The sequence below is a fragment of the Corapipo altera genome, unplaced genomic scaffold (genome assembly GCF_003945725.1).
Source record: "Corapipo altera isolate COAL_440 unplaced genomic scaffold, ASM394572v1 0, whole genome shotgun sequence".
NCBI classification, from domain to species: Eukaryota; Metazoa; Chordata; class Aves; order Passeriformes; family Pipridae; genus Corapipo; species Corapipo altera.
The window spans coordinates 86752750-86775847 of NW_020884872.1; the positions used below are offsets into that span (position 1 = coordinate 86752750).

At 40.2% G+C, this 23098-nt stretch overlaps 1 protein-coding gene across 9 annotated transcripts in view; it reads left to right on the forward strand.

The window, feature by feature from the left end:
• Nucleotides 1-1088: 1088 nt before the first annotated feature.
• Nucleotides 1089-23098, forward strand: part of TENM4 (teneurin transmembrane protein 4) — a 599346-nt gene continuing 577336 nt past the window's right edge. For 5 of the 9 annotated variants that reach the window (XM_027664342.1, XM_027664505.1, XM_027664591.1 and 2 more), the window contains exon 1: nucleotides 1089-1454. The gene's annotated coding sequence lies outside the window, so the exon portion shown is untranslated. The remainder of the gene's footprint in view (nucleotides 1455-23098) is intronic. The other 4 variants (XM_027664758.1, XM_027664847.1, XM_027664938.1 and 1 more) reach the window with 2 other exon arrangements.

Genomic DNA, 23098 nt, shown 5'->3' on the forward strand with positions numbered 1-23098 from the left:
AATATGTTATGCAAGCTGCCTAACTAGGGAAAGGGGCAAGGGAGGAACAGAGGTTTCCCGTTCCTCATATACATGTGCTGAAGCTGGAGACCACCTGACTACAAGAAGAAAGGGAGGTTCACCAGGGTCAGGACATGAAGGCACCATCTGAGTCAGCTCTCCTTCCTATTATTGTGCCCACCCAGATCCCCATCCTATCGACATGCTGAAGCCAATGCCATTCCAAGTCATCCCCATGCCTATTCCATGCCCAAACCCAACCCATGACTGTCATATGCCCAAGAACGTTCTCTCTCCTACCTATTACCTTCTAATTCTTGTGTCCACACTCAGTCCCTCTCGTCACCAAGCATCTCATCTGTACCTGTCAATGTCATGCCCATTCCCTCCTCATACCCCTGTCCATCCGGTCTCCATGCCATGCCAGTGTCCATTACCCTGCCATGCCTAGGCCATACACATCTCTTCCCCATGCTCATGTTATATCTGTGCCCATCCACTCTGCATGCCCACGTACATGCCCAACTCCCCTTAATGCCCATACCATGTCTGTGCCCTGCTCCTTCCAATGTCCATGCCATGCCCATGTCTGTGTCCTCCTCTATCCATGCCTATGCCAGGACTGTGTCACGCCCATGTCAGTGCCTATTCCTATTTCATGCCAATGCATACATCTTCCTGATGCCCATGCCATGTCCAAGTCTATGTACATCCCTGGCCCATGTCTATTCCTTGATCACTTCATGCTCATGCCCATGTCTATATTTTCCTCTGTCCCTTGTTTATGACACACCCATGATATGCTCGTGCCATGCTCACATCCGTGTCCCACTCCTCCCCATGTCCATGCCACGCCAATGTCTATGTCCTCTCCGGCCCCATGCCTATGCCACGTCCATCCCCATTCTCATCTCCTCCTCGTGTCCATGGCACCCCATACCCGTTCCCACCCAATGGCCCTTTCCACGTATCCGCACGCCGTGTCCGAGCAGTTCCCACGCCGCCGGGGTGGGCAACCGCCAGCCGCATGTGCGTCTGTCATTCCAGCCGGGAGCGCCGGCTCCTGCCTCCCATTCATGTAACCTGTGTGTGTCTCTCTTTCTCTCTGTGTGTAACAGCGAGAGGGAGAGAGCGAGCGAGGCACGGAGAGGAGGAGGAGGAGGGGGGGAAGCTTTAAATAAAGCCTTTGGATTGCAGCTGCTTATTTTGGGCAGTCCTACCAGGACGATTCCTGCCAGGAAAGAAGCTGGACCAGTCGTTGTTTTGTTTGGGTTTGTTTTTTGGGTTTTTGTTTTTGGGTTTTTTTTAATTTATTTTGATTTTGATTTTTGGGGGTGGCAGAGGTGTATCTCCGATCTGCCTGCGGAGATGAGCTCCGGTGCCTGCCTGTAGTTTCCACTTTTGGATCGCTGGACACAGAAGTGGCATTTCGGTGGGGGGAAGCTGCAGACATGGTAAGCTTCGCTTTTTCCTGTGAAAAGTGTATTTATGACATCGGCTCCCTCCAGTTTTCCCTTCCCCCTTTCCTCTTCCCACTAAACAGCCGTGCACACGGATTGAGGCTGGGGAGAAGCTCCCTGAATCCTTGGTTTTCCCTCCCCAGCATCCATCCATGCCTACTGCCCAGCTCCCTGCCCTCCCTCGCACAGTTTGCAGCAATTCGGGGAGGCAAAGATGCTGCGGGAGGCTCCGGGCTGGAGGGAAGGGGGGGGCGGGGAGGCGGATCAGGCACCCCCAGACTGCCAAAACCCTGCTTCAGGGTATGTTTGGAGTGGATTCTCCCATCCAACCTTCCCCCTCCCCGACCCTTCCCTCTGCACCCCGAGCGGTGCGGCTGTGCTGGAGGAAGGCAGCAGTGCAGATTGGGAGGCACAGGAGCAAGGATGCAGCTTTAAGATCAATCGATGTTATTTATGTAATAGTAAAAGCGGGGAGGAGAGGGGGGAGGAAAAAATAAATTAAAAAAAAAAGTGCCTCGATATTTCTCAGCTCACAAGGTACCTTTGGCTCTGCCTGAAACCCCCATGCCCATGTCCTGCTGCAGGGTCGTGCGTAGTGGGAGTGTGTGTGTATGTTTACATTTGGATCTGTGCTAGAGTCAGGGATGGGGATGGGGTCTCCCATTTTCCAAGGAAAGGTGGGTTTGCCTCCAACAAAAAACAGAAAAAAAGAAATGCGCTTGACTGCAAGTTGAGTGACAAGTCTGTTTCTTAGGCATTAAATGTTAAAGACTTGCTTCCAGCCATGCCCTGCTAGATTTAAAAGCTCTCCCAAATAGTGTGATGTTGGGGAAAAGATGCTGGAGTGACTGGGAGAAATGCAGTGGTTCAGACTCCAGCTTCTATTCTCAGCAGTTTGCATTCTCAAATACAAATTTTGGCTTTTGAACATAAAACCAGGATGCTACCAAAGGGCATTTATTTCTTGGGAGTTGTTTTGATTAAAAATATAGATCTTTTCTTACTATAAAATATCTGAGTTCTTTTACATGTAAATAGGTAGTAGTTAAGGAATGCCAAATCTTTAAAAAAATAATAATTAAAAACCCCAAACTCTTAAAGTATTTACAAGGCAGTATGTATTTACTTTCTTACCATGACCACGCTTAGAAATTCACAGCGGTTACAACCATGTAAGCACATGATTTGAGAAAAAAAAAAAACAAAACAAAACAACCCCCCAGAAAAACCCAAATAAAACCAAAAAGCATATTTATGCCACAGTCTTGTTTTACGGGATACACAGTTCGAAAAACATTTTTTCATACAGCCAAAACAGAGATGAATAAATGCTTATTAAATAGACAGACAAGACCTTTTTGCATCTTGAATGTATTTGCTCATGGCTTTTCCTGGAAAGTTCAATTATTTTTGATTTAAAAATGATAATTAAAAAAAGCAAAACAACACAACTCTGAATCTAGCTAAAAATTAATCTCTCCACCTCCACCCCATTTTCCTCCTTAACTTTTTGCAGTGAAGTCTCACCTTGAATTTATAGCTGCATCTTTTTTTTTTTTTTTCCCCTGAAAAAAGTCCTAGGTGACGGGAGGGCCATAAAATGAGAAAATGAGAGCAAAGCTTTGAAGTTGGAACTTGCTTTATATTGGTAAACTTCTGCTGTAGCCTTGCAAGTTGTTAGTGTGCTGCTCGCTGCTCTGGGGCGCCGAGTTGGGCAGGGAAACTTGGCAGCTCCCAGCCTATCCCAATCCCATTTCTTTCTGCTTCACTGACCCTAATAAAATTGCCTACTAGAAGGGTAGCCCCTCCCCTCCTATGGAAAGTGCTCTGCTCCCAACATGTGCACCATATGTGCCTGCAACACCCAAGGCTTAACATATACACCTATACTATGCCAGCAGCCTGCATATGCCACCCTCACTCTGGGTCTGCTAAGAGCTGAGGATCGGCCATTGGGAACACCAAACTCTCCCCTGATAGCTGGGGGAGGCTGGGGCTGAGCCAGTGATTTGTATTTAATTTATTTCATTGGCCTTTTCAGAGCCAGGCACCTCCCACTTAGTGCCTCAGCCTGTAGTACTTTTATAGGCTTGGGTGGAAAAAACAAGGAGTATATGTGTTCGTGTGTATATATTCAGTATGGGGGGGGGGCATAGAGGGAGGAAGATGCATCTCTTGCACTGTTTTGCAGTGAAACAAGACTTCACAGCGGCTTGATTGCCTCTGCCTGTGTTATAAGGCCGTAGGAATTTGCTGGTTTGTGGTCATCGTGAGCTGCCCTTCCCTGTGAAATTCCCAGCTCCCAGACTCTGCCACGCTGCTGGATCACTCCTTGCTGGAGTGGGCTGCTTTGTGGACAGATTCTCTGCTGCCATGATCCGTTGAGAATGTGATCTCCAAGCCAGTGCATGGTCAAGGAAAATTAGGGTCTGTGCTGGTTTGCAGCAGATCTGGGGGTAGGGAGGGGACTCTGAGGTCGCGGTGTGTGGCCAGGCTTTTCCCGGGCACGTGAAAATGTAACCTGTGTTGTTCTTCCCTCGAGAGCGGGGCCATTGCTCTGCACCACGCTGGGAAGGGGCTCTGCACAAACAACTGGGGCAGGGAAGGAGGGGAGGTGCCTTTGCAGACAACCTGTTTCAGTTTTTTTCCCCCTTTTCCCTTCAAAACAAAACCAAAACAAAACAAAAAAAATAAAAACAAACCACCAAGATTGGGAATTACTGCCACTGCACTGAGATGCAATATATCCCTGCAGGGACTCTGCCTCTGTGCCTCACCTTCCCTTCCTGTCCATACCTGCATGCATGTGTACACATCTTCACAAGGGGAGATTTTCAATGTATCTGTCATTTATGTGTGTGATCTGGAGAAGAAATGTCATGTTTTGGTGGAGAAAAATGGCCATTAGTGTGGAAAGAGGTCCTCAGGCTGCTCTTTGGCAGGAAGAGGGGGGAAAAGGCAAAAGAAGATGCATAAGTTAACTTCGTAGTTTCCTGTTCTTATTAGCAAGGGGTCTCGATTTAAAAAAGGCTTTTGTGGAGAGAATTTGCCTTCTCTGATTTTAAAGGATAGGGAAAAATTATGGAGAGATGAGAGTAAAGCTGCTTGACTGGTTTTGGTTGGCGGAGGAGATAGCCCCTCTCCCTCCCTTCCAATTTATTTTACTACATGGACGGAAAAAGAGAGACATCTCTCTGATTTCCGTGGGTCTGGGGAAGCAGTGAGATTTGGGCTGAGAAGACACTGCATTTTTTAAGTCCTTGTAGCTTAATTATTTGCCTTGACTCATTTAAATTAGATGCTTTCCTATCGTTTTGGTGAGCAAATAGTACACAGGCAAGGGAAAATGATGCTCTCTTTTGTTTTAAAAAGTGAGAATTTTTTTGCTTCTATTTTATTTGATTGATTTCCTGGAATGTATAATAACTAAGTGTTATTTCATTCTCTCTACAACATGTACACTGTTCCAATTAAGAGCCTACTCTGATTATTTTTAACCATTTCTCTGCTTAGGAGAACAAATAGTTGAGTTTTTGCACTTTAAAATAACTGTGATGCTTAAGCAAAATTACCTTTTCCCTAGGAAAGTCGTTTCCAGTTCTGTCGAGTTCCCACTTCAATGGTTCATTTTCTGACAGAATCACATCTTTGCAAGAAGCAGAACTATGATCTTACGTAACTTGATGTTTCCAGATCAAAAGTTACAAATATTGCAGTAATACCAGGATGAGAGAGATTTGACAGGAGGAATGTTGCATGGCATATTTATTATTAGGATTTAAAATCAAGGAGGTTTTAAAAATTTATGGAGGGGAAAATTAGAATTAAAAAATATTAATAAACAAAAACTACTTTGATATCTTCTTTAACATCACTTTTTCCTTTTATCTTACCTCTGTAGGCAGTTGAGACTTTATTTTTTCTTTTTTTAAAGCAAACCCTTCCGTGTTTAAGAAATGTGTAATTGTAATTTCAAGAAGTGAAGTATCTTGAAACTTGATCTCTCTCTGATTTCATTCAAAGAAATGAAACCGTAAATCAATGTCAATTCAGATTTAAAGACTGGCTGTTACCTTCCCTGTTACAAGGTCTATCAGCATAGCTTATTGTAACTAAAAGCTAAAATACTCTATTTCTGCTTTGAACTGACAGATTGGCATTGCTAGGCACTTTGACAAAGTAACTTGCACCACTTGCCAGCAAATTGGGTATTCATGGATCCTTGACCAATATGTTTCAGAGAAAAAAGTCTTGTAATTTTTTTTTAAAGTATAAGTACATGTATGCATTTCCTCTTTGCTGTAGAACAAAAAGAAAAAGAATCATTGAGAAATTTATATCCTAACTGTATCAGTATAACCTGAGGAGAAGTGCTGTAGTGTGGCTATAGGACTTAAATTTTTAGTCAGGAATAAATATATGATTTGCATTCCTCTGTGCTATTTCACCATCACTGCACATATATTCAAAAAATTTACTTAGAAATATATATTTTTTTTACCAGCTGTTTTACATCACTCTCCCTGAAACATCTTTAAAGACACAGTTGAAATATGAATAGGAGGGCACATTTCCTTGTCTGTGTGCAGTTATAAACACTCTTTATGGAAAGTTCTAATTTCTTGGAAAGTTTGAGCCTTACTGACAAATATCCTTTTGCCTTTATATCACATTGCTGAGAACGAAACTGTTTGTGCTGAAGGGGGATTCAAACTTTATCATATGTTGTCCTGCTGGGTATCAGCAGTGGTGATCTTTTGAATGTGAAGATGTCCATGAAAGCAGACGTAGAATTCTCTGTTCTTCTAGTGTGTTGGCAGAAGGAGGGAAAAGCATTATGAAATAGAAGGGCTAGCAGATAAGTTTCCTGTTCCAGATTAGAGTTGCTTTCTAGGATTTGACACATCCTTGTTCTTATTTTAAGTGGGAGAAAGAGGGAAGAAAAAGCGAGGAGTTGCTGATGGTCGATTTAAGTGAAGGAGCTCACTGAACTGCATTTATCAGTCCATTTAAATGGGGATGATTCAATTAGATTTCACAGATATCTCCGCATGCTTTAGTGAAGTAGTATTTGCCACTGTCTAGGATAACCACTGCAGTCAAGAATGCTGCTTCAGCACCATAATCACTGCTAAGGCACTGGTGGCAGATGTGCTACTCAGGCAGTAACAGCAAATGTGAAAACAGGAGATGTCTTGTTGCCCACTGATTTAGGTTTTAGGTGATTATTCAATGCAGTTTCCTCTTCAAACACTGAGTAGAAGGTGCAGCACTTGCCTGCATATGTGTTTGCACACATTGAGCCTTCCAAGTATTCTGGAGATTGATTAGTTAAACAGTCAAAAGTTAGAAAACAAGAATATTAAATCCTAATTTACTGTTTTAATCCAACCCTGCATTATGTATGTAATAAGGGCTCACCGGCTTTGTTGCCTCCTTCTCAAACTCCGTTAAGTGTAATGAAAATGTTAGACTTGCTTAAAAAATCCAACCTAGGCCTGTTCCTTCTGGGGAATATGGGGTCCATTCATAAAATCAATCTTCTTTATCAAGAGTGGGACCCAATGAACCTCGTGGGTCCCTTTTGACTCAGGATATTCTATGCTTCTATGATACCATGCTGTATGGAGGATAAGAGAAGTCAGGATTCAATTCCTGGGCAGGAGTGTCATCAAATGCTATCTGTCTACATAAAATCAAAGTTATGGAGGTCAGCAATTCATAAACCATCTCTTCCAGTAGGTCACCTGGACTTAAATGCCCCAATCTTATAAATGAACCAAACTCCCAGATTTTATAATGGAAAGTTTTCAGTATTCTGCTAAATCCTTTTGAAATGCCTCTGTGCATTTGGATGCTGAAAACCATTTCATCCTCACCTCTGTAACATAAAGAAGAATAGGAAGGGAGAGTTTGGTGAGTCAAAAAGCCTTTAGAAGTAACTGCCCGAAGTGATTGGAAAAACTGATGAAGCATGAGAGACACTGGAATTTGCTTTCTACCTGTTGATACAAACAGCATTAGGTGATTGGGCTGTGGGCAGCACAGATCCCGTCAGTCAGGAACAAGCAAATGCTGCTATTTCTCGAAAATTACCCTTTGTGCAGGTGGGCTTAAGGTGTGATCAGGTTTTTGACATTGGCGCAGATTTTTGCGCTAGAAAGCAGAGAACAATCTCAAGAGCCAGCCTGCCGATGCATTCCTACAGACAGAGCCATGACTGGAGGTTACTTACAGTTCTTCCTTACTGTGCTAAAACAATGCAGAGTTCACATGACCTTTAATTGCTGTTGTGGATGTTTGACGTGTCAGCAGATCAGACCAGGCTGTCAAGATGATCATACAGAGGTTGCAACACTCTCTGACACAGTTACGAAATGTTAGGTTGAAGAAACTTGCCCAGCATTGCCCACAGTTCTGGGGCATCATTTGGCTGCCTTAATCTGAAACACATTTATCCTCATTCCTCGGTCCTCTGCTTAGTCACTACAAACCGTCCAGCTCTGCTACGGGTGAGATAGGGATCATAAACCTCCTCTTCTACTCCTCATCCTCACTGCTTCATCTCCAGGCTGGCTTGGATAAAACACTATCTTGTGAATAATGACTTTCGTTATTTAGGACACTGAATTAAGGCAACTTTCATTGAGGATTTACTTAAATTCTGGGTCTCCAATATGTACATTTGAATCTTATTATTTGTCTCTTAGTCTAGTCTGTGTTGAATTTTTTTTTTTTTTAAGTCTTAGAAGAGCTAGTAGCTTTGTGGCATTGCCACATTTTAGTATCTGTATGTGTGTATGACTTAAATTAATAGAATATCATCTCTTGATTTAACAGAGTACTCTGCTCCTCTAAATAGATCCTTTAGTCCATCCTGCTCAGTCTGCTCCTTTCCTCATCTCCTGCCTCTTCCAGTTCTATTCTGCAATCCCATTTTCACCCCTCTAGCCCCTGCTCTTCAGGTCTGTCACCCCAACATCACTCAGCTCCTCCCAGCTTGGAATCATGCTGAGCACCAGAGACCATCTCCAACTGCAATTGTGATACTTGGATGCAAACCTGACACATCCTATAGCACCAAGAATCTTGTTTAGTCACACACAGGCAGAAATGTAAGTGATGAAAACTAGTAAATATGTACAAATTAACCCAGGAGCATGTAGCAACAGTTCTTTTATCAAAGATGTCTAAACTTGGCTTAATTCATACACATGCACTCAAAATTCATTAGAAGAAAAACAGTTCTCTCCCAGGCAAATTTCAAGTCCTTTCTCTATAGTCCTAAAAATCCCAGAGGAGGTTCTAAAGAGAAGGCTAAAGCCTTTTTTTTTTTTTTTTTAATGTGAGTAAAACAACATATTTTTCCCTAGCCTTGTTCTCAGAATCTGCTGAACTGTTTTGACTGAAATTTTCCAAAAAAATTCAGCCTGAGGCAGACAGCTGGCATGGAAATTTTTAGGCCAAACAATTTGCTTAGTATAGTTATAAGAAACTGTGAACGCTGTTTTATTATTAAAGCTGCCTCGCTCTTCTCATAATTGACAGCACTACCAACTTTACCTTTCCCTAATAAACAGAGAACTGGAAATTGTGTTACAAACTAATTTCGTATTTGTGCATTTTATAGATATTTTTATACATTGGAAATTTATTATAAAACTGACACATGCATTTCAGCATATGTTAGCAGATGATGAAATCTCAAGCTTCCTGGAAACCAAAGTGAATACAAGTAAGGAGAATCCCACCAAGTCACATCAAAGTGTTACAACATTGCAGGATTTGTAAAATGGGATTAAACCCAAACAAATCTCAGGAGACCTTGAACTGCCAGAGCAATCACACAAATTCCTATATATCCCACCTTTGGGTTCATGGTCCTGCTGACAGAAGAATTCTGGTTTAGTATAACAACATTCTATTGTAACAGCAACTGTTATTGTAAATCACAGCTAAAAAAACAAGGGAAAAAAAAGGAAAACCTTAAAACTGAAAGAACAGATAATTGCATTTTAGTATGATCAGCTTTTCTTGCTTTTGTTAACATCATTACAGGTGACCTCTCAGGCTGTAGTTTCACATCAGAGCCGACCTCAGGACCCATTGGCATAAAAGGAGAGGGGAGGAGAGGGGTGCTGCTTTCTCTCTCTCCTCCCATCCCAATGTCCTCTCTCCTCAGCTCCTGTCCTTTCACTCCTTCAGAATATGTCTGATGATTTATGCCCTTTTGACAAGGGTAGGACAAGGGATAATGAGTTTAAGCTAAAAGAGGGCAGGTTTAGATTCGATGTTAAGAAGAAATTCTTTACTGGGAAAGTGGTGAGGCACCGGCACAAGTTACCCAGAGAGTTGCCCATTGTTCGATGCCAGGTTGGATGGGGCTTTGAACAACCTGGTCTAGTGGAGGGTGTTCCTGTCCATAGCAGGGGGGTTGGGACTAAATGATATTGAAGGTCTGTTCAAACCCATTCTATCATTCTATGATTCTACAAATTAATTAATCAATGCAGGAAGAAACAAGCTCCATCTTTTGCTTGGTTTTTTGTTTGTTTGTTTTGGGGTTTTTTTGTTGTTATTGTTTTGTTTGTTTGTTTTCTGAGTTAGTGACTTGCACCAGTGTGGTGGAAGTATGTACCAAGGAGAAGGGAGTAAGAAAGGGGTATAAAGAGCTTTTTGGAGGTGATGAGTTTTTAGGTTAGTCCCATGACTCAAGAGGTGGGTTTTTTTTGGATTGCCAACTGTTTACAGGATTTTTATTGTACTGATATAAAGCCTCATTTTATTATTAAAATACAGAGTGCACTTTTTCATTACAGTCTTCTGTCTTCAGGACAGTCTTTTGAACCATCCTGCTCAGTAGGCACTGAAGCAGTTGTCCTCTAACAATTTGCTGGATTCTCTTTGAACCCAGTGTACAGTTGTGATAGCCACAACAAAACCTTTCGAAATTTAAAATCATTCAAAGAGTGAATAAGCCTTCCTGTTTTTCTGCTTTAAACTCTCAATTTGGTAATTTCATTAGATGACTACTACTTTGTGGGTTATACAACAGGATCTAATAGAGGTCTGTTCCTCCTAGTTTTTGTTTTTATTTTTCTATTCCAAGCTTAAAGTCCTCACCCTACTTCATCTATTCTTCAAAAGTCTCTCTGTATTTCCTGATAATCTTCAGCCTTTTTCTCTGCCTTTCTTAATTCTACTCTATATTTAGTAGATGGGTAGACCCAAAATGGATGCATCATTAAAACAGAAATGTATCGTTAGCTTATACATCATCCCATATTCTACTGATATTTAGTCTGGAGAAAAGGAGGCTCAGGCACCTTATCACTCTCTACAACTACCTGAAAGAAGGTTGTACTCTGGTGGGGGTTTGTCTCCTTTCCCAAGCTGGAAGTGACAAGACAGAAAGAAATAACCTCAACTGGCACCAGGAGAAGTTTAGATTGGATATTAGGAAAAATTTCTTCACAGAAAGAGTAATCAGACATTGGAACAGGCTGCCAAGGAAGCGGTGGAATCACCGTGCCTGAAAGCGTTCAAAAAGTGGTGGATGTGGTGCTTAGGGACATTGTTTAGGAGTGCACCTGGCAGTGTTAGATTGATGACTGGACTCTATGATCTTACAGGTCTTTTCCAAACTGAATGATTTTATTATTTTTCTCCTTTTGTTGTCTATTCTTTCCCTAACATATCCCAAGATTTTCCCTGCACTGCACATTTGACTGGCATGAACAGAGAGCCAGTATATGTAGAGTGCATCCTGTGGAGATTCCTCAGCCACCTTCATGTGTGGCACCAGTTAATTTAGAGCCCACATTGTGTATGTATTGTTAGAATTGTTTCTCCTTTTATGCATTATGCTGCTTTTATTGATACTGAATTTCATCTGATGTTTTTATAACCCAGCTTGTTAGTCAGTACTGTGAGAGTAGGTTGTTGGAGGCTTCATGAGAGAATCAGAAAGCCCAGCAATGAAACAGACTCTCATTTTGACTTTTATTCTTGTCTTGGGGATAATCTGAGCAAAAATATAACCAACAAAATAACCTTAATACAAAGTAAGAACAACCAGCCTGCCTGTCTTGTGACATCTGACAGTGAAGTTGTCTGTGGCTCAAATGATTTTACTTCTCATCAGCATTGCATCTAACAGAGTCTTTTTTCTTATACGTCTTTCTACTGATTGTTTGCTTTTCCCCCAAACAGCAAAGTACACCCTTCACTTCATCCACGCTGGAGCACCAGAGTCCTGAGAACCTAATGATCATCTTCTCACAGACTGACATGTTTCCCCTGTATCTCCATCTCCTTTCTATCCCAAAATCCACGTTGTGTTCATGATGCCCCACAAAGACACATGGGATTTAAAAACTTTTAGTACTCACTTGTTTTTGCTTCTATCTCACAAGAAAGTGTGAGCAGACATAGCCACCTGCCTGTGACTTAGAGCCCTGTTTGTTGATGAGCATTTGGGTCTGCCTATACGGCAGTTTCTTTAGGACTTGGTTTTTATGACTTATAATTGCTAGTGCTGTTCATAATAATACTTGGGATTTTAGAGATGCACAAATGACTCATATAGAAGCTACAAACTTTTGCTTACAGCCCTGCATATCCCACATATGTTTGTGACTCTTTGTGCCGAACACTGCTGATCATGGACTCTGGGGAGCAGCGTTATTGTACACCTGCATCACTCTGTTTTGTAATATTTTATACCTTTTGCATAATTAATTTTTAGTTGAATTTTATGTATTTATTTATTTTGGCTGATGTCTTCTCCAGAGATTATCAGACAGCAAACATCTAGTTGAGGACATGGTAACAGGGAAGAAGGGGATATCAGAAGTTGATACTAGGGAAGAAAAGTGGGTCTTTTGGGGGGTGAGAAAATAAGAGAATACTAGAAACAGAGCTGGATTCCTTCACCCAGTGCTCTGTTGTGCTCTGTGCACTGAAGACTGTTTGATTCTTTTTTCTTTTGTTTTTGGGTTTTTTTCTTCCCTCCCTTTCAGAGCATGGAAGGCTAAAAATTCTATAAAATCTCTTTTGTGCATGAAATATATACATCAATAAAATCAGGATGCCTAGCCCTGGCAAAGCTGCCCAATCAAATGTGTGCGTGTGAGTGGGCATATATTCTTCATATATGAATATTCCTGTTTGTTTCTCTCTCCTTCCCTCTGTTCAAATGAAAACACCTGGAGTTAATTTTAAACAAAATATGTGGTAGCTCACCTTGCATCATGTTTCCTTGAATACTTCATTAGAGCCTTTTTTTAAAATGTGCACTGTTTTATCAGACCAAGTATTTGGAAGTGGACATTCCCAGTGACAAAGATGTTTTGAAGATAACAAAAGCCAGTCCCATCCAATCTTGTTTGAATCCTCAAAGCTCCACAACTCTTTAACCTAAACCAGGGCCAGATCCAAGGATCATTACTGTTAACTCAAAGGCTCCTGTTGGTTTTAATGGGCTCTGGATCAGGCTTTTTCACTCCTGCTGTGTAACAGTGCTGGCTCCCCCAGTGCAGAAACACGAAATGGCCATGAAAATTGAAGGCTGCTTTGGAAATGGATGTCATTTCCACTGCTGGACTAATTGAGCGTGTAAGGCTGGGAGTGGGGTAAGTTTGAGGTTTTCTTGATGTTTCCAAGTAAGTCAAAGTTCCTATAATGAAAACATGCAGAGTGGTATTTTGTAACTATTTTTATATCTACATCAGACTTGATGTTAGTGGCTTTGAATTATTTAACGTTTTTCTTCCTCAGCTGTCATCTCCAGTGAGCTCCCATTGCAGGGCTGCAGGAGTTGTGTAAGGAACAATGCAGGAGCCTGGCATTGGCTCCTGGTGATGGGGGGAGTTTGCCTGGTTTTGTTTTGTTTCATGTCTTTAATCCTATTTTATCCTTTCTTTTGCTGGTGAGAGGGACATCAGGCCAAGCTATTAAATCATACTGACCGGCGTGGGCTGAAAATGAAGTACATGCCAGCTAAGACACAAATAGGGAGTTTTCTGCTTAAACCACTGAGAACTAATGTCTGTCACATAGGAAGAGCCAACTATTTAAGATTCAGTCTATTCAAAAAACATTATTATGTCCCAATGGTAATTTAAAACCACATCTGTTAGAACCATATGTGGGGAAAGTATGCCTTTTTTTTTTTGCCTTTTTTTTTTAAGTCCCAAGTTACCCTGTTTATAGGGTTATCTTCAAGATGGGCCTCTTTTAAAATTTCAGACTGACAGCCATGAAATGCATGGAAGAAAAGAACTAAATGAATTGAACTCATCTTTTCTCCTTTGTAATTAATGTGCAGGCTTTTAGTGGATATCTGCAAGTAGACATCCAGCTTTGAAAGGAAACCTATAGGCTGGGATCATTCCTTATGCCTGTGTTGTCTATAACCTGATATTTGTTTTTTTGTCTGAGTTATTGGATATTCCACAGGGGTTTTTTTTCCTTGTTGTAATTCTAGCTTTGCATTAACAATGCATATGACCTTTGAAAATAGTTCTTTTGGGTAGTCAGAGCATCTGATTTTTACTTTGGGTAATTGCCATTGAATTATTCCATCCTTAGAAACAGAAGATATAGTTTTGTTTTCAAAGCATCCCATCATTATTATGTGACCAGTACTAACTGGCATAAACTTGAGATTCTTGAACCTTAACAGTTCTAATAGCATATCTGACACGGCTAGTGGAGGTTGGCTCCACAGAACCCTCAGGTGAAAATATCTACTACAGGTCCCTCATGATGTGGTGGGAAAAGGGCTCTGTGTCACCCGTAAATTGAGTGAAACATCCTTTGCCATGTCTTTGTGCACCTATTAATCCCAGCTAAAAGCAAGCACCTGAGTGAATTGGTTTGACAGATAGTAATTGGTGGCAAACACACTTCAAGCACAGAAGTCAAAGGAGCTCCTTATTCCCTCACCCTGTCACCTGCTACTTCTTCTACCTGAGAAGAGTCTTCAATAAAACCTGGACAAAACTGAATTCCCAAGTGACTGGCAAGCACTAACTCTTTCTGTGCTTGGTGAGACAACGCACTGTGTTGTGGTAAGGAACATTTCCATAATGCTGCCCCACTGCTCTGAAGTCCAGTTTAGGATGGTGATAGCAGGAAGAGCTGGGCTTCAGTTATGGTGGACAAGCTGGAACACCAAATACTGGTGTTCAGTCTGTGATCCCGTGTGGTTAACTAAAATTGTGTGTATTACGTGATGAATTTAGAGCACTCTCAGACCTAAAGCTGACCACTCCAAATATCCCCCCACAATATACAACAAATTAGTGCTCTGATGAGCCTTTCATAAAAGTGCCAAAGTTTAGTCTTGTGTAGAGTCTCTCTTCCTCATGTAATGGATTTTCCCATTAAGTGCATCCACATCATCAGACTTTCTACTGTTTCTCCATCAGAAATAGACCAAGTATCTCAGAGAGAAATAATCAGAAAATAAATAAATGAGCACACGTTGTATTCATAAAACCACCATTCATGAACTACATGTCTTTCCAATGGCGTTTACAGCATGGCATAATGTCCATCCCCCTCCAGCAGTGTTTTAAGCACTAAGCAATGAATTTCTTTGCTAAATAGGATGTTAGTGATCCCAAAGTACAGAACACCCGATGACCCAAGAGTTAAGTATGCAGCTATAAATAGGATGCTTATTTTGATGGGAAGCATTGTATTGTAATTTTAGCACTAATTAAAGTTTGGTTGTAGGCATGAAATATCACAGTTTTTCAGGAACATGTGTAAATCTCCAAAATTAATCTGGTTTTTGTTGTCTGAATGTTTTGGCAGAGTTGTGTCATTGCATATGAAGTTTTACGAGTAGCAATATAATAAAGACGGGTTTGCATGTCAATGAGCAGCATTTCTTGATTCATTTTTGTTAATCAAGTGCTGAAGTTAAATAGGAATGCGTTAATTTGTTCTTGGTTTAAAATGAAAATCCACTGAGTCCTGTAGTGAGTTTGATGTTCAAAAGGTTTTGTGGGGTTGATTGCTTCCAGATAAGTGGGAAAGGAGCTACACTGAAAAAAATCACTGCAATTTGCATGGTGTGCATGGAAAATGTGGGGGAAAAATGAAGAAAGCTGAAAGAGAAACAACACACTTTTATGTTTTTGGCACAGCGTACTTCATATTCCTACTCCCTGTCCTTGTGTGATCCCTTAGCACTTGATAGATGAGAAAGATAATTGTTGATCATTTCATGAAGCTCTGCCAGTAACACATACCAAATATAATTAAACCTCCAATTTTATGTTTTTAAATACTTTTTTTCACCAAATATAGCAACTAATCGCTTTCTGTCAGAGCAAGAGGAGGTAAGGTGTTTTGGGTTCTATTTTCTAGCCCCACTTAGTGTGAAATGTGGGGGTTTTAATTTTCAAAACAATTCCTCACTTCTGCTAGATCGCTTCATCTTTGAGGTCCCCTGAGAGTCATTCTGGAACTCCAGGAAAATTGCCACAACTGGTGTTTTTGCTTCTTAGGCTTCTTTGCATGGTCGAGTTGGACCAGCTCCAATAATTCCTTGTCTCACTAGGTAAATCACTTCAAGATTCTTGCAGCTGGGACAACGAAAAGGGAAGCTTAATGTCATTCATGTCTGATTTTAACCCTACACCTCTGGTGTAGATTTCAGGTTAATTTCTTGGAAGAAGTCTTTTTAAAATTTCTGTTCTCAAGCTGATTCATTCCATCCAATGTTATTATTTTCTTGTCTATAATATAGACAAAAAATTTGATTGTGATCAACTTTGGTGCAGTCATGATCCTGTTCAAAATGAGGACAGACATTGCCCTTTAATATGTGAGAATACCCAAGAAAGTATCATTTTGGAATGACAACTCGAGACCTGACAAATCACCTTTAAGGAAAAACAAGGGGAAATGACAGATTGATATTGAAAGTTAACACCTGACAGACATTTTCAGCGCAGCCTGTCTATGGCAGTCAGTCTCTGACTGTCCAGAGCCCAATTCCACCGGGACGTGCAGCGTAATGCACTTTGCTCTCTCCTTGAGCATGAGGGCATGCTCCATTAGCTGACACTTGTTTTTACAGCTTACATGCTAGACAGCTTGGGCGGAAGCTGAACAACCCCCAGTGTTGCAGATTGTGTCCAACAGGGCAAGTTAGATGATTCTGTTACTGTTTCCTGGTCATTGTAGAGACAATAATTAAAAGACATGCTTCCCAGTTCTAGTTCCTCCTTTTCCTGGGTGAACCTTAAATATGAAACATAAATATAAAACAATGTAGTTTGATGTAGTTACACTGACTAATTATTAAGGAGACACTTTGACCATAGTAAGTAGTTTAAAGGAGGGGACATGGGGACTTCTGATAGGTTTGCAGATCTCTTTTGTGACCCAGGAGAACTCACTTGTATTTTTGTCTCAATTTATCTGTCCATAGAAAATGTTTTCTAATAACTTCCTAGTTATTTCCTCTTTGACAAACCATTTTGGTGTCCTGGCAGCTCTGTCTCTGATTCTCCCTTCCTTTAATATATCACTGCTGTGTCCTGGCAACATTCGTTTTAAGATACAGAAATACAGTCAGTTCATCATTCTTCACTCAACATTGTTGAATGGGAATCACATTTGCAATCAAACTGTGAAGTAGAAAGCTAGTTGACCTGTCTTTTGGGACATTTGGTTTTATTAGGTTCCTACATGTGTTTACTTTGATTCCTTCAATGCTATCCTAGAAGACGATTCCAGGCAGATTGTAAAAATGTCAGTTTCTTCAAACACATGCACAAAATCCTTTCTAAATTTGTCAGATCTTCTCAATTACAATTCCAGTGTTCAGTATGAGGCAGAATTGTTACTTCCATGTTGAAAAGATTATCTATTTAGCTCTCAGAGGCTCACAGGATCCAGCACTGTCCATAACTGGCTGTGTTCAGTATAGATGTATTTCCAAAACTACATTGTCCCAAATATCAGACTTATTATTGAGCTGAATTCTGAATTACACCAAACGAGCTGAATCCTGGGTCACTCTGGCAATAAGTATATATATTTCCTTCTGCAGATCCCATATGCATCAGAGATGGATAACTTCAGAGCATGTACTTGACCTGTCCTTCAACTGACTGTGGATAGACTTTTTCTGGTCTGGAGTGTGTCGTGTCCTTACTCTGCCTGGAGTCCTGCATCCCTCTCTGAGGTCTTCAGTACAGGAAAGACACGGACATGCTAGAGCAGGTCCAGAGGAGGGATGCAAAAATTATCAGAAGGCTGGTGTACCTCTCCTATGAAGACAGGCTGAGAGATGGTGTTGTTCAGCCTGGAGAAGACAAGGCTCTGGGGAGACCTTATTGCAGTCTTTCTGTTTCCTGTAGCAACAGGGTAAGGGCTAATGGTTTTAAACTAAAAGAGAGTAGATTTAGACTAGATATAAGCAAGAACTTTTTTACCCCCTTTCCTGAAGGTGGAGAAACACTGACATAGGTTGCCCAGAAAGGTGGTGGATGCCCTATCCCTGGAAACATTCAAGGTCAGGCTGGAAGAGGGTCTGAACAAGTTGTTGCACTTGAAGATGTCCCTGCTCGTTGCAGAGGAGTTGGTCTAGATGAGCTTTAAAGGTCCTTTCCAATCCAAAGCATTCTACGATTCTATGCTTCTATGACTCTGTCTTCTAGGAAAGAGGGTAAAAAAAAAAAACATTAAGAAGGGAAAAAATAAGCAAACCAGACCTGGATACAAAATCCATTTTACTGCCCTTGGTGATTGAATTTTCTCATTCCAAGCATAGTCTTAAGAGGAATAATGTTTCAAAACTATCTCAGATCCAACATTAGCAGAGTGTTAGATGACAACCCCAACCCCATTAAATCAGCTTAGATATAGTCTCCTCATAGAGAGGAAGTTGTTATGTGGTAACAATATAGTTAACTTTCTTCCTTGTTTTATCAGCAATGACTCAGTGTTTTCTACCCATGAAAACGGGTGAAAACAGAAAATGCCAAAGGAAGTAGACTAGCTGGAATACAAAATAGCTGCATTTCTGAAAGAAAGCAAGTTCCTTTGTTGCCTTAATTTATCCTCACTGGTTTTACAAAAGAAACGTGTGAAGGACAAAGTCAAAACATACAGTTATCTCAACTGCTTGGTCAAGTACCACTTATGTCCAGGCTGCTTTCTGCCTTTCTGAATGAAGGTATTGGGAGCAGTATGCACCTGGGAGGTGGAGAAAGCCTCCCGAAGTCTAAAAGTTTTGTTTAACTTCTGATTGGTTGGAACAGCTGATGTACTAAAGCCACATGAATGAGATAACTTATAAAAAGGCCATGAGGGATGACTCGGATTCATTCATATGAAAAGAAAATCAGATCTTCAAACTGAAATAGACAGAAACATAGGAAAAGGAGGATCCCTAAACAAGCTGATAAAGCCTAAATATTTTCAAACCTTGTTCATAACAATTACTGTTAGTTTAGACATCCTTTTGGGATCCAGAGATGAGAAAAAGAGTAGGAAAATATTTTCTAGAACAGTTAATGCAAGAAATCTCCCTCTTTTCTTACAAGCCACAGGTGAAGAAATGATAAAGACAGATAACAAAACTCCCTGAGATAAAGATGCCAATTTTGTTTTTAGTACTCGTCCTCTTAAAATAACCTATCCAAAGCAGATGCTGCTTTTCTCTTTAATAAAGGACAGTGCAGGAGCTCTACATGGTGACTTACCTTGTGGTCTCTAAATAAGTGCTTACTAATAGAAATTAAGGTAATCACCTTAGCCCAATTGATATGAAATCCATTTTCTCCTCTCCTATTAACTTAGGGTGAACACGGTGAGGAAAGTTTTCTTGCCAAAACCCATTGTGCTAAGAGTCAGAAAACTGTGTGGGTTAGGTCCCTTTCTTCTTCAGATCTCCTTGGCAGGAATCTGCATTGGCCAAGGCTCAGGGAATTCTAGCTAATAAATTATTATTTTGGAGGGACTGCTTACCCTGTAGCCATACTAATTAGGTTCTTACCAGCAAATCAGGTCAGTTTATATTCTTGACTTAAATGTAGGACAGACATATGGGACCATGTATTGTAGGGGTTTTTTTTTATTTGCAAAATTAGACAGAGTCATAGTTTTCTCAAATTTTAGGTTTTTTCAATATTTCTTTGGTGCAACACTGGAATACCAGTAGCTCCCTGTCATTTCTTGTTATTGACTCTGTATCTTGATTGTCCTAATTAGAAACACTTTATGACTGATAGGACAGCTAACACCTAGGTAGGAAGGTATCAGAATGACCCAGATGTTCTTGGTATATATTCTTCATACCCACTACTCTTTGAAAAAGCTCCATATGATTATTAATAACTCCAAGGCATATTATTTCCCACTTGAGAAACAGTGACGGAAAGTCAGAGATAAAGACGGAGGCACTGCCAAATTTTGCAGGAGGATATTAAATATATTTCAAAAAAGAAAAAAGTCCACAAAAATGTTTTACAGTAAAGGGTGTAGTTTTTAGAATCACCACAGTATTCAGTATTGCCAAGGACTTATGATGACAGGAAAGCTGCTTTAGTAATCAAACTATGTAAAAAGAAATCTGGGAGGTTAAAAACCCCTTTGTGAGATGAGTAAGTATATAATGGTTTCAATATTCCTGTTACTTGTCTGTAGTTATCTGCAGGTGTCAGCTGACTCAATAACCCAAACACACTAATTCAAAATGGTTTTTATTCTTCGTAAAGTATATTGGATGCAGCAACACAGATTAGCTAATCCCTATCTGTGTAAGAACTATTTCTGTCTAAAGTTTTATTCATAAAGGGAATTGTTCAGGTACAGCATCTCTCTCCATAAGTTATTATTGATATTTTTACTTTCTTATGTGTCTTTCCAATTAACTTTTTACAAGGTTATGAGACTCCATTTCCTAGATTTATGTTCCTGCCCATGTTTACTGGTGACCTGGGATAAAAAATATGGCCATTGACAATAATTTGCAGGTGATCTAAAAGTGGGGGAGTTAGCAATGAAAGAGTAGAAGATATTGACAAAGATTTATGTGTCTTGGTAAGCCGTGTACAGACAAGCCATGTAATTTTTAGTGTAAGGAAACATAAACTTTTACATCAAAGAAAAGTGTAAGTGCAAGTTAAGGACTGATGGGATCATTCTGACTACTTAAGAGAGGCAACAAAAATTCACTGGCAGAGCGGTCCACTGGATATATGCAGCAAAGAGGCATCAGTAAGAAATGTCAGGAAACTAACTCTAGGCAAAAAGACCTGAAGCAAAATGGGTATTAATTGCTATGAAGGGAACAATCTGAGGAGAAGTATAACAATTCTCTAGATGAGGAATATATTTTGCTTTGTTGTACATTTTAGTAAATACTTTTGTTCAAGATAGATTTACCTACATCCTGCACTCTGTGTCTCATGAAGGATCTTCCTAGTGGTCCCTCTTGTCAGTATAACTTCTGAATACACAATATACACCTATTTTGATATTCAGCGACTCATTCTTGTGATCTCCCACGTGGATAGAGGTGATCTTTGCCCTGTGCATGTTTTAGAAATAGTGACAACTACACTTCCTGAGCGGAGCTTTGATTTCCAAACCATTTAGCGTGGTTTTGTTGGTTTTGCTCTTTTTTTTTTTTTTTTGGCTTGTCAAGGGCTTGCTCAGAGGTACTCACTTGTCCTAAATGTGAATAAAAGGATACTGAACATGTAAGAAAGCAGGTTTTCTCATAATCATCTGGACTGATTACCATTCTTCATGTTTTGCACTAATCTGCATATGTACAAAATGAATGTAAATCACTTATAATGTGATAGCAGTTTGCATGCTTGTATACCCCATATGTGACGAGAGAGAGAATGTGAAGCAGTAGAAATTCAAGTGTCTGCTACTGTGTCTAGATTGAACTGGAATTTATGAATAGATACAGAAGTGAAATAAATCTTCTAAAAATGGTCAACTCTGGAAACAGAAAATGGTTTTTTTTCTGATTTTGAGGGGTTTGGAGTGGAGACAGCATGGATATGAATATATAGCACTTATTTAATCTCAAATTTGTTATTGTCTCTTGCTCATCTGGAGAGATCTCAGTACAAGCAGTTGGATCCCATTATGCACCAGATTTTCTTTTTTTGCATTTTCAAGTTCTCTCTTAGCTTTCTGGTTTAGCCCAGCTGCAACACTGCCTCCCCATCACACAGAACTGTGTTTTGTTTTAAGAAGAACACAATAACAAATCCATTGATCTTATTATCAAGCAAAGAAAAAAGTAAGGAAAAAGGAAAACTATGTTCTCTCCTTTCTTTAGTGTTACTGAAATGGAAACTGAAACTCTGATCTGCCCTTAACATCAGTCTATATTGCCTATGTATGTACCTCTTAGTGGGACTGTATGACTACATTGAAGTTGAGACATAAGCTCTTGGGAATGCCTGTGAACGAACATGTGGACAGATCTGGAGGCAGAGGTGGGTGCTGGCTTCTTAAAACTAGTGTGCCTTGATTGAATCTATACGTTCCCCCAAACTGCAACCAAAATAAGACAACTTCAAAACAAAATAATTTGATCCACCAAAGAGTTTCATTAACTTGGACATTTTAAAACAGCTGCAGACCTGATTAATATGGCCTCTGGATGGAAAAAAATCACAGCATGGCTTGGATTGTAAGGTACTTAAAAGATTATATAGTCCCAACTCCCTGACTTGAGCAGGGACGCCTTCCACTAGCCAGGTTACTCAAAGCCCCATTCAGCCTGGTCTTGGATACTTCCAGGGATGTGGAAACCACAACTACTTAGGACAACCCGTGTCAGTGCCTCACCACTCTCACAGTAAATAATTTCTTCCTAATAGCTAAACTGAACGTACTCTCTTTTAGTTTGAAGCCATTCCCCCTTGTCCTATCATTCTATGGCCTTGTCAATAAGTCCCTCTCCAACTCTCACGTAAGTAAATTATACAAAAGTTTCCTCCCTTTCTAAGGGACTTTCATAAATTTGGACCCAAAATGCCTAATATATTGATTTTAGAAACACCCTATTTTTTATAGAACAGTGCCACTGGCAATTTAAAATGGGGATGATTAAACTGAAAAGCAATTGTTTCTCTGTGATACCTTTAGCCATATTTTTCATTGCTTTTATCTTTGTCAATTTCTGTTGTCCCAAGAATTGATTCTTCCACATGAAATTCAGCCTATCCTCCATGTGTAAAATTTCCCATGAGTAAAAATAATAGTAAAGGTTATTACACAACAAGGCTGAGATAGTTATTCTGACTGTCTATTTTTATTTAATGCTATATATGTTTTTATCCTTACCCATGGGATCAGTTTTCATTCCCATTAGTCCAGATATAGGCTAGTGTGACTCCACTGACATCACTGGAATGATATGTTCACTATCAGTGGTATTATTGAGTGGTGGATCCCTATGCCCTGGAAAATTAGTTTTGATCCATACACTTGTTCATGTTAAATAATGCAATATAGTCTCTCGCACAGTTGTTTATGAATCTGCTATAGCAATGAGAAACAGGCTTCAGATTATAGGTGCTCTTTTCATTTCTTCAAGGTGATTGAAAAGAGAGTTTCATTGAGCACGTTATCAAGTT